Here is an 8815-nt window from a genome sequence, read left to right on the forward strand (position 1 = left end):
AGCAATACATAAAGCACTACAAGAAAATGGGCTTTTGCCGACGCGTTTCACGAATTGCGTCAGCAAAAAACTTTGCTATTATCGGCGAAAAATCACGCTAGCAAAAGTGGGTTTTGCCGGCGCAATTACGAAATGCGTCGGCAAAAGAAACTTTTGCCGACGTCATTTCCAATTGCGCCAGCAAAAGTTTGCGCACTTTTTACGACCCACTTTTTGCCGGCGCACTATGCATTATTCCGCCGGAAAAAATAATTTGTATTCAACCCTTCAATTGATGGTGGTATTTTTGCCAGCGCATTATGATGTTGCGCCGACAAAAGTCTTCTCAACACGCCGGTACAAGTCATAAATGTGTCGGTAAAAGTATTAAGGAATTTAAATACACAATTATTTTTAATTTTTATAAGTGATTATAGTTTTATATATTATGATTCATTAATTAATAATTATTTAACATCTAATTAAGGGTATAAATTTGTTAGATTGATCTAAGATAAACAATAATACTAATTAACTTTGTAATTATAAACTAAGAGTATTGTGATCATTGTCGATTATGCTTATCTAACCATACGATTATCATTTATTTAAAAAAAAAATTATCATAGGTCTAATAAACTGTTGTATTACACATAAGTTTATGAATATATACAATCTTGATCTCACTCAACATTATTAATTAGTGTTACCGATTATATGATCTAATATTGTTCTTTTGTTAATATATATATATGTGTGTGTACATAATTTCTTGAAACGTTAAATAATTATTCATTTTTTGAGGAACAAATAAATAGTCGATCATACCACTGATCTTTTATTATCATTAACAAGAATTAATAGTAATTTTATTTAATGTGTAAATAGATTAGCTCTTGTGATATATATATAGGGTAGGTTGTATGTAATCAAATTTCATCAATTTTTAGATACATTTAGTATTTTATTATTAATTATGAACATTATAAATAGTTCGATTAAACCGTAACTATTAAAATATTTGAAATGTTAAGAAGTATCGCTAGTTAACATATTTTGTTGGTAGTGCCTATTTCGATATCGTTTAATATAACACCCGAAAAATAAGTTAAGCACATCAATTTTTAGATATATTTAGTATATATTAGTAATGATGGACATTATAAATACTTCGTTTAAATTGTAAGTGTTAAAATATTAGAAATGTTAAGCAGTACTGATAATTAGCCTAGCTAGTTGGTAATGCATGAATGTTTCAATCTCCTTCGATATAACACCCGAAATTTGTATTACGTTAACCATTTGAACTATTATTTTGTTGTTTAGACAATAAAATGTTTCAATTATTGTGTACGAATAATTGAAATAATTTTATTAATTAAACGAGAAAAAGAAAACATATATATTTTTGCCAGCGCAATAGTGCGACGGTGAAAATACTTTTGCCGACGCGTTTGACGAAGTGCGCCGGCAAAAGTATAGCAGGAAAATTCCCTCCTTCGCAATTTAAAACACACGTGGTAGATGAAAAAATTTTCCAACGCGCTTCGTTGCACCGGTAAAAGTCCACTTAAATGAAACGACATTGTTTTGTACTAGGGCAACAAAGGTGACTTTTGCCGGCATGATATTTGACTTTTGTCGTCGCAACGAAACGTGCCAGCAAAAGTTTAATGATATTTCACTAGCCGCCCCTCCCTTCTTCCCCATTTCTCTTCCACAACCTCTTTCTTTCTCTCTCTCTCTCTCTTTCTCTCTCTCTCTCTGCACCAGATGCCTCCCCGACCACCACCCCACTGCGGCGCCGCACCCCGAGCCCACCCCACCCCGACGGCAGCCCGAGCCCACGCCCACCCCAACGGCACCCCACCCCACCCCACTTTGACGCCGTACCACCCCACCCCACCCCACCCCGACGCCACCGCGAGCCCACCCCTGCCACCCCCCTCCTCCTCCAAGCCGCCCCCTATAGCTGTGCAGAAACGATCCGATCCGATCCAATACCAAACCGACCGATCCAATGTCAACCGACCGCTAAAAATTGGATATCCAATCATGATTGGATTGGATCGGATGACATTTTTAAAAATCCAATATTGGATCGGTCGGTTCTTGGATGACATGTAAATCCAATGGATCCCACCGACCAATCCAATCCAATAATGATCCAATACCATCCAATTAATATTAAGAGAAAAAATATATTATATATTTTTTTAAGTTAAAATATATTATATTTTATTACATTTACTGTTTACATATATTATATTTGATGTACTAAACTTTTTTATTTAATTATGATGTATTATTGTAATTTTATGTTGGATTCCTACAAATTATTAAGATTTATATTTTTAATTTTATGTTGGATTCCTACAAATTATTAAGACTTATGTTTTTAATTTTATATTAAATCTGTGTTATAAACTTCTAAATCATTACAATTAAATATTTTTATTATTTGGATGAGTAATTAGTGTTTTTATAATTGAAATAATATTTTTTTTTAAAAAAAATCAACCTAAATAAAGGTTTTAAAAGATCGGATGGATCCGATCCGATCCAACGGATAACCAATGGATGCATCCAATGAATGGAACCGAACCGATCCAATCATCCATTGGATCGGATCGGATCGGTTGGTTCAAGATGATTGGATCGGATCGATTCCAAAAATCTAACATCCAATTGGATGATTGGATCGGATCGGATGAGCTTAAAAACATTGGATGTCATCCAATGAACACCCCTACCGCCCCCTAAGGTAAGTTTTATAATATAGTTTTGTATTTTATTTTATTTTATTTTATTTATGTATTGAATTTAATTTTTATTGTTTCTATGGAGTCCCTGAGCCACTAACGAAGTGGAGCCACTTCACCCACTGTAATATTTTTATTTTTTATTTACTATTTTTAAGTAATTTTTATAATATATGTTTTTAGTATTTATTAATTTTTATTTTTTGTAAAATTTAAAAAACAGATTTGAATATGTATTTTTTTTATTTGAATGATTTATATGTATTTGTTTATTTTTGCTTGTTAATATTTATTATATTGTATTTTGTGATATATGTATTTTAGTTAAAGTATGAACTTAAAAAAAATCAGATTAATAATGTATGTTTATATTTTAAAATTGTTTTATATTAAATGTGACATGTTTGTAAATATTTATTTAATAATTTTTTTTGTATTAATAAAAAAATCAGTTTTGGCATATGTTTTTTTGTGGTTAAATATTTGTATATATGTAAATTGATGTATTTGTTAATGTATATATATGATTTGTATGATCTGTGAATATTCTGGTTATATATGTGTTTAATTTGTAGGTTTTAAAATTTTTTGGATAGTTTGAAATATAGTCGTTATGCTGCCCAAATTCTGCTAGACTTGGTAAACTTAATAAAAGTTTAATAATTAATTAAAAATAAGTTTGAGTATAATTAAAAAATACATCTAAAAATTAATTTTTAACTATAATTTAACTAAAATAAAATTACCAATCATAATAATTAACAATTAATTTTAACATTAATATTAGATGTTTTGTAATTGAAAAAAGTTTAAAATATAAATGATTTAATAAAATTTATTTAAGTAAAATATAAATATAATAAAATTGTTATTAATTAAGTAAATAATCAAATACAAATCAAAGAATTTAATAAAAAATTACAAAATGAAATTAATGTATAATTAAATTAATTTTAAAATAAAAGTAATAAATAAGTAAATGATTTAAAAATTTGTAATAATTAATAATTAGTTACATTTTCTTTGGTAAATATAAATAATTATTTTTTCTAGAGATAGGATATTATTATCACTTAATGATAATTAGGGAGACAAATAGTCATGAAATATTTTGACTATCATTTCCCTCATTTTAAGACAATTATTAATATTTTCTTAATTATTTCGTTTGAAGATGGCGAGCGACAGAAGCTGGATGAGTGCGAGGAATCGTTGGTCTCTGGAGTATAGAAATGATGTTAAGTAGTTCTTCGAGGTTGTTAAAAATATAGTGAACGATCGGGGTTTGACTCGTTGTCCGTGCAAGAAATTTGAGAATGTTAAGTTCCAGCCTATAAATGCAATTTCGATGCATTTATTCAACAATGGCATCATACAGTCCTACAAAGTGTGGCATTACTATGGAGAGGCGCTGCTGCCGCCACCAGATGTGGTACGAGATCAGGATAGCGGATATCCTGGAGGATGTTTACGCTGAAGATGATGCTCCCGCTGGAAACTATAATGATCCTCCCCAAGATGATGTTCAACATCGCGACAAGTATGACAATTTATTTAAGGAGATGTCAAGTGAACTGTACCCGAGTTGCAAAAAGTATTCTGCGTTGAACTTCTTGGTAAAGCTGATACATCTGAAAGTTATTAACAAGTGCAGCAATCATTACTTTGATGGTTTGCTGGAATTGTTAGTCGATGCTATGCCTGACGGAACAATTTTACCTAAGTCTAACTATGAGGCGAAGGTAAAGTTGCGAAGTATTGGATTGGGATATGAGTCAATCGATGCTCGCAAGCATGACTATGCATTGTTTTGGAAGGAGAATGCAAATTTGAAATTTTGTCCAATTTTTTGTGAGTGTCGCTGGCAAGATAATTGTGGGAACGGGAAGAAAGTGGCTCATAAGGTCATGTAGTACTTTCCGTTGACGCTGAGATTGAAAAGGTTGTACAGTTCGAGATATATTGCAGAGATATGAGATGGCACTATTCTAAAAGGCCAAAGGAAGATGGTGTGATGAGACAACCCGTTGATAGTAAGGCATGGAAGCACCTTGATGAGTTGTACCCATCTTTCGCAGCCGAACCTCGAAATGTTAGGTTTGGGTGTGGCTACAGATGGTTTCAATCCTTTTGGGAACATGAGCAACTCTTACAGCATGTGGCCTGTGATACTTGTCCCATACAACTTGCCGTCGTGGAAGTGCATGAAACCATAATCATTAATGTTGTCTATTCTAATTCCAGGTCCTTCTTCACTTGGAAAAGATATTGATGTCTATATGGAGACCTTTGCTTGACGAGTTGAACGAGTTATGGGTGAATGGTGTTGAGACACGAGATGCATACAATAGTACCTTGTTCAATATGCGTGCAACAATCTTGTGGACCATTAACGACTACCCAGCTTATTCTATGATGTCTGGGTGGAGCACAAAAGGGTACAAGTCGTGCCCCACATGTAATGAAGAAACTCCCTTTGTAGGGATTAGAAGTAAAATTGCATTCATTGGCCATAGAAGGTTTCTTGATATGGATCATGAATGGAGGAGTAAAAGAGCACTATTCGACGGTAACAAGGAACTCAGGTCACCACTGAAAGATTACTCCATATATGATGTGTTGAAGCAATTAGAGAATTTGCAGATTAGACAACCTGAGAAACACATAGAATTTGGTGGTGTGAAACGCAAAAGGGCTCCGACTGAACTTAATTGGTCGAAGAAGAGCATATTTTTCAAGCTTGATTATTGGAAGGAATTACTGCTGAGGCATAACTTGGACGTACTGCACATTGAGAAGAATGTTTGCAATAGTGTCTTGCGAACTTTGTTGAACTTAGAGGGAAAATCTAAAGACACTGAAAAGACAAGACTTGATCTAGCAGACATGAAAATTATAGAAAAACTCCACATCCGCAAAGAGGGAAACAAGTGGAAGAAACCGCACGCCAGTTACACCCTCAGTGTCCCAGAGCGTCGAGTTTTCTGTGAATTTGTGAAGTCAGTTGAATTCTCGGACGGTTTTGCCACAAACCTTTCGAATAATGTCAATGTCAATGATGGCAAGACAACTGGGCTGAAATCACACGATTGCCACGTGTTTTTTCAAGAGTTGTTGCCCACCGCAATTAGATCGTATTTGGTTCCTGAAGTTCGGAAGCCAATTATTGAGTTGTGCAGTTTTTTCAAAAAACTTTGTTCACGGACTTTGAATGTGGAAGACTTTGAGAAGATGGAGACAGACATTATCACCATTTTATGCAAGCTGGAAATGATTTTTCCTCCTGCATTTTTTGACATTATGGTGCATTTGGTTTTGCATCTTCCAAAAGAGGCAATTCTTGGCAGTCCCGTGCACTTTAGGTGGATGTATCCCATTGAACATTCAATGGTGGTTTATAAACAGTATGTAAGAAATCGTGCACGTCCGGAAGGTTCAATTGCAGAAGCTTACGTGGTGAACGAGGCCTTAACCTTTTGCTCAATGTACCTCCGGGGGGTTGAGACTCGATTCAATCGACTTGAGAGGAATGACGATCGTGTTGCTCGCCGCAATTAGATCCAATTTTACGAGTGTAAATGTCAAGGAAGAATGTTATAAAGATGATCCTTTCGTTCTCGCATCTCAAGTGAAGTTGGTGTATTATCTTCAAGATGTGAAAAATACGAATGATTGGAGGCTCGTTAATTAATACATTATGAGGAATGTATGGGATTTCTCAAATTCTGGTGTTGATGATACTTAGACCACAAATGATATACAAATATTGCAAGAAGTTAATTCTTCTTCATTTCAGCTGTGGGTAGAACTTCCAATTTTTGATAATCTTCAGTATGATCGGGTTGATGTCAATCCCACTAAAGTGAACAACGTCGATGATTTGGTTGGCGAAGGTTCAGATGAATTTTTTGTCGATGATGAAGTTGAATTTGAAGACGACACGTTGGCCGAGTATGAAGACGATGAGGATGACGACAATGTTCTAGTCGATAGTGATAGTGATTGTTGTGTCTGTAATGATGTTGTAGTTAGTGACGATGAGGACAGTTATATGTAATTTGAACAAATATATGTAACTTTTTATTTAATTCAATGAAAGCTTTATTTATTATCATTAATTAATGGTAGTATCAGATATACGTACACATGCACCTAGTGGATGCCTTGGGGATAGTCAATATATTCATGTATTAATATTCATTTTTTCAAGATATTTGATTAAATATCTTGAAAAAATGAGTATTAGAACATGTCTGCTTACTATCTCCAATGAATCCACTAAGTCAGAATAGGGTAGGTCGGGAAAGACAATAAGTAATAAAATGTTAGTTTTATATATAAAAAAAAAGTAATAAACATGCACCTAGTGGATGCCTTGGGGATAGCCAATGTATTCATGTACTGCTCCTCATTTTTTTCAAAATGTTTGAGAAACATTTTGAAAAAATGAGGAGAAGCACATGACTGCTTACTATCTCCAAGGGATCCACTAGGTCGGAATAAGGTAGGTTGGGAAAGACCATAAGTAATAAAATGTTTATTTTATAACTAAAAACAATAGACATGCACCTAGTGGATTCCTTGGGGATAGCCAATGTATTCATGTACTACTCCTCATTTTTTGAAGATGTTTGAGAATCATCTTGAAAAAATGGGGAAAAGTACATGAATGCTTACTATCTCCAAGGGATCCACTAGGTCGGAATAGGGTAGGTTGGGAAAGACCATAAGTAATAAAATGTTAATTTTATAACAAAAAGCAATAGACATACATAATTTGAATGAGTTAATTAATGATTATTTTAATGTAGAATGGCCGAACCAAGTAATGACACCAGTGGTGGCTCCAAGAGGGGCAGGGGAGCTTATTATAGTGCCAATATCGAGAAGGAGCTGGCCACCAAAAAAGTTAGCCATCTAAAAGTAGAGTTTGATACACAAACTGGAAAAGCTATTCAAACGTACGACAAGTGGTTCAACAATTCCATGGCTCGTTATATGCGTGACACCGTACCCCCAACTACACTAGCTTGGGAACAAGTAACGCCAGCTGATATCCAAGTTATTCGGCATAGGTTATCAGTAAGAATTTTTTAAATCTTTAATAACTCACTATTAAAGATTTTTTCTATCTTCATAATATTTTAACAAATTCCAAATTTAATTGTGATTTTAGGGCAAATTCATTTATCCACAAGACAATCCAGTAATCAACGATGCCATGATAAGACAAATGCAAAAGCATCTGAGTGATTGGCGCCACACGATGAAGAAACACTGGGCAAAGGTTCGAGGAGAGGTGGACAACAAGAGAGCGAAGTCGAAACCTTTTGGGTCGATTAGTTCTTCTGATTGGGCAATTCTATGCGATTTTTGGGCTTCTGATTCTCAGCAGGTATGCCTTAGTTTTTACATTAATGTTTAAATATAAATTTACAATCTAGATTAATGAGTATTATTTTCTGTTTGAAGCGTATATCGAAGAGAAATAAAGAAGCTCGAGCAAAAACGACCATACCAGGAGGACACGGTTCCCAATCCATCGTTGCCCATGTTTATGATCACGTAAATTATAATAACCTATATCTTTATAGTTACGAAAATATTATAAAGGTAACATGGACCCGTCTATTGGCCAGCTTCCGAGCATGATCGACACATTCGAGCACCTCCACAGGAAGAAGGATAAGTGGATTAGCGATGAAGCGGTGACAAAACATGTAAGTTGCCTAACCTTAACAAATTTATGATCATTTAACTTTAAAAAAGTTTATTAAAAATTAATAACTATTAATTATTAATTAAATTTATAACAATTAAATCTTTATAATCTATGTGTGAATATTTTTATGATTAATGATTGTAGACTAAGATAAAAAAAAAAGAACATAACTAATGTTGTCCCCGTATCAGGGAGCTTGTGTGCTAAAGTTAGTTTGTTCATGAAAATCCACATCTAAATCATAAACATGCAAATATTGTTGATGTATATGTTTAGAGACGTAAATTCCTCATTAATGGAATTAACTGCTCTTACTGTATATATCAACAATATCTTCATTATTGTGATTTAG

This window comes from Humulus lupulus, chromosome 5 (genome assembly GCF_963169125.1).
Source record: "Humulus lupulus chromosome 5, drHumLupu1.1, whole genome shotgun sequence".
Classification (NCBI taxonomy): Eukaryota; Viridiplantae; Streptophyta; class Magnoliopsida; order Rosales; family Cannabaceae; genus Humulus; species Humulus lupulus.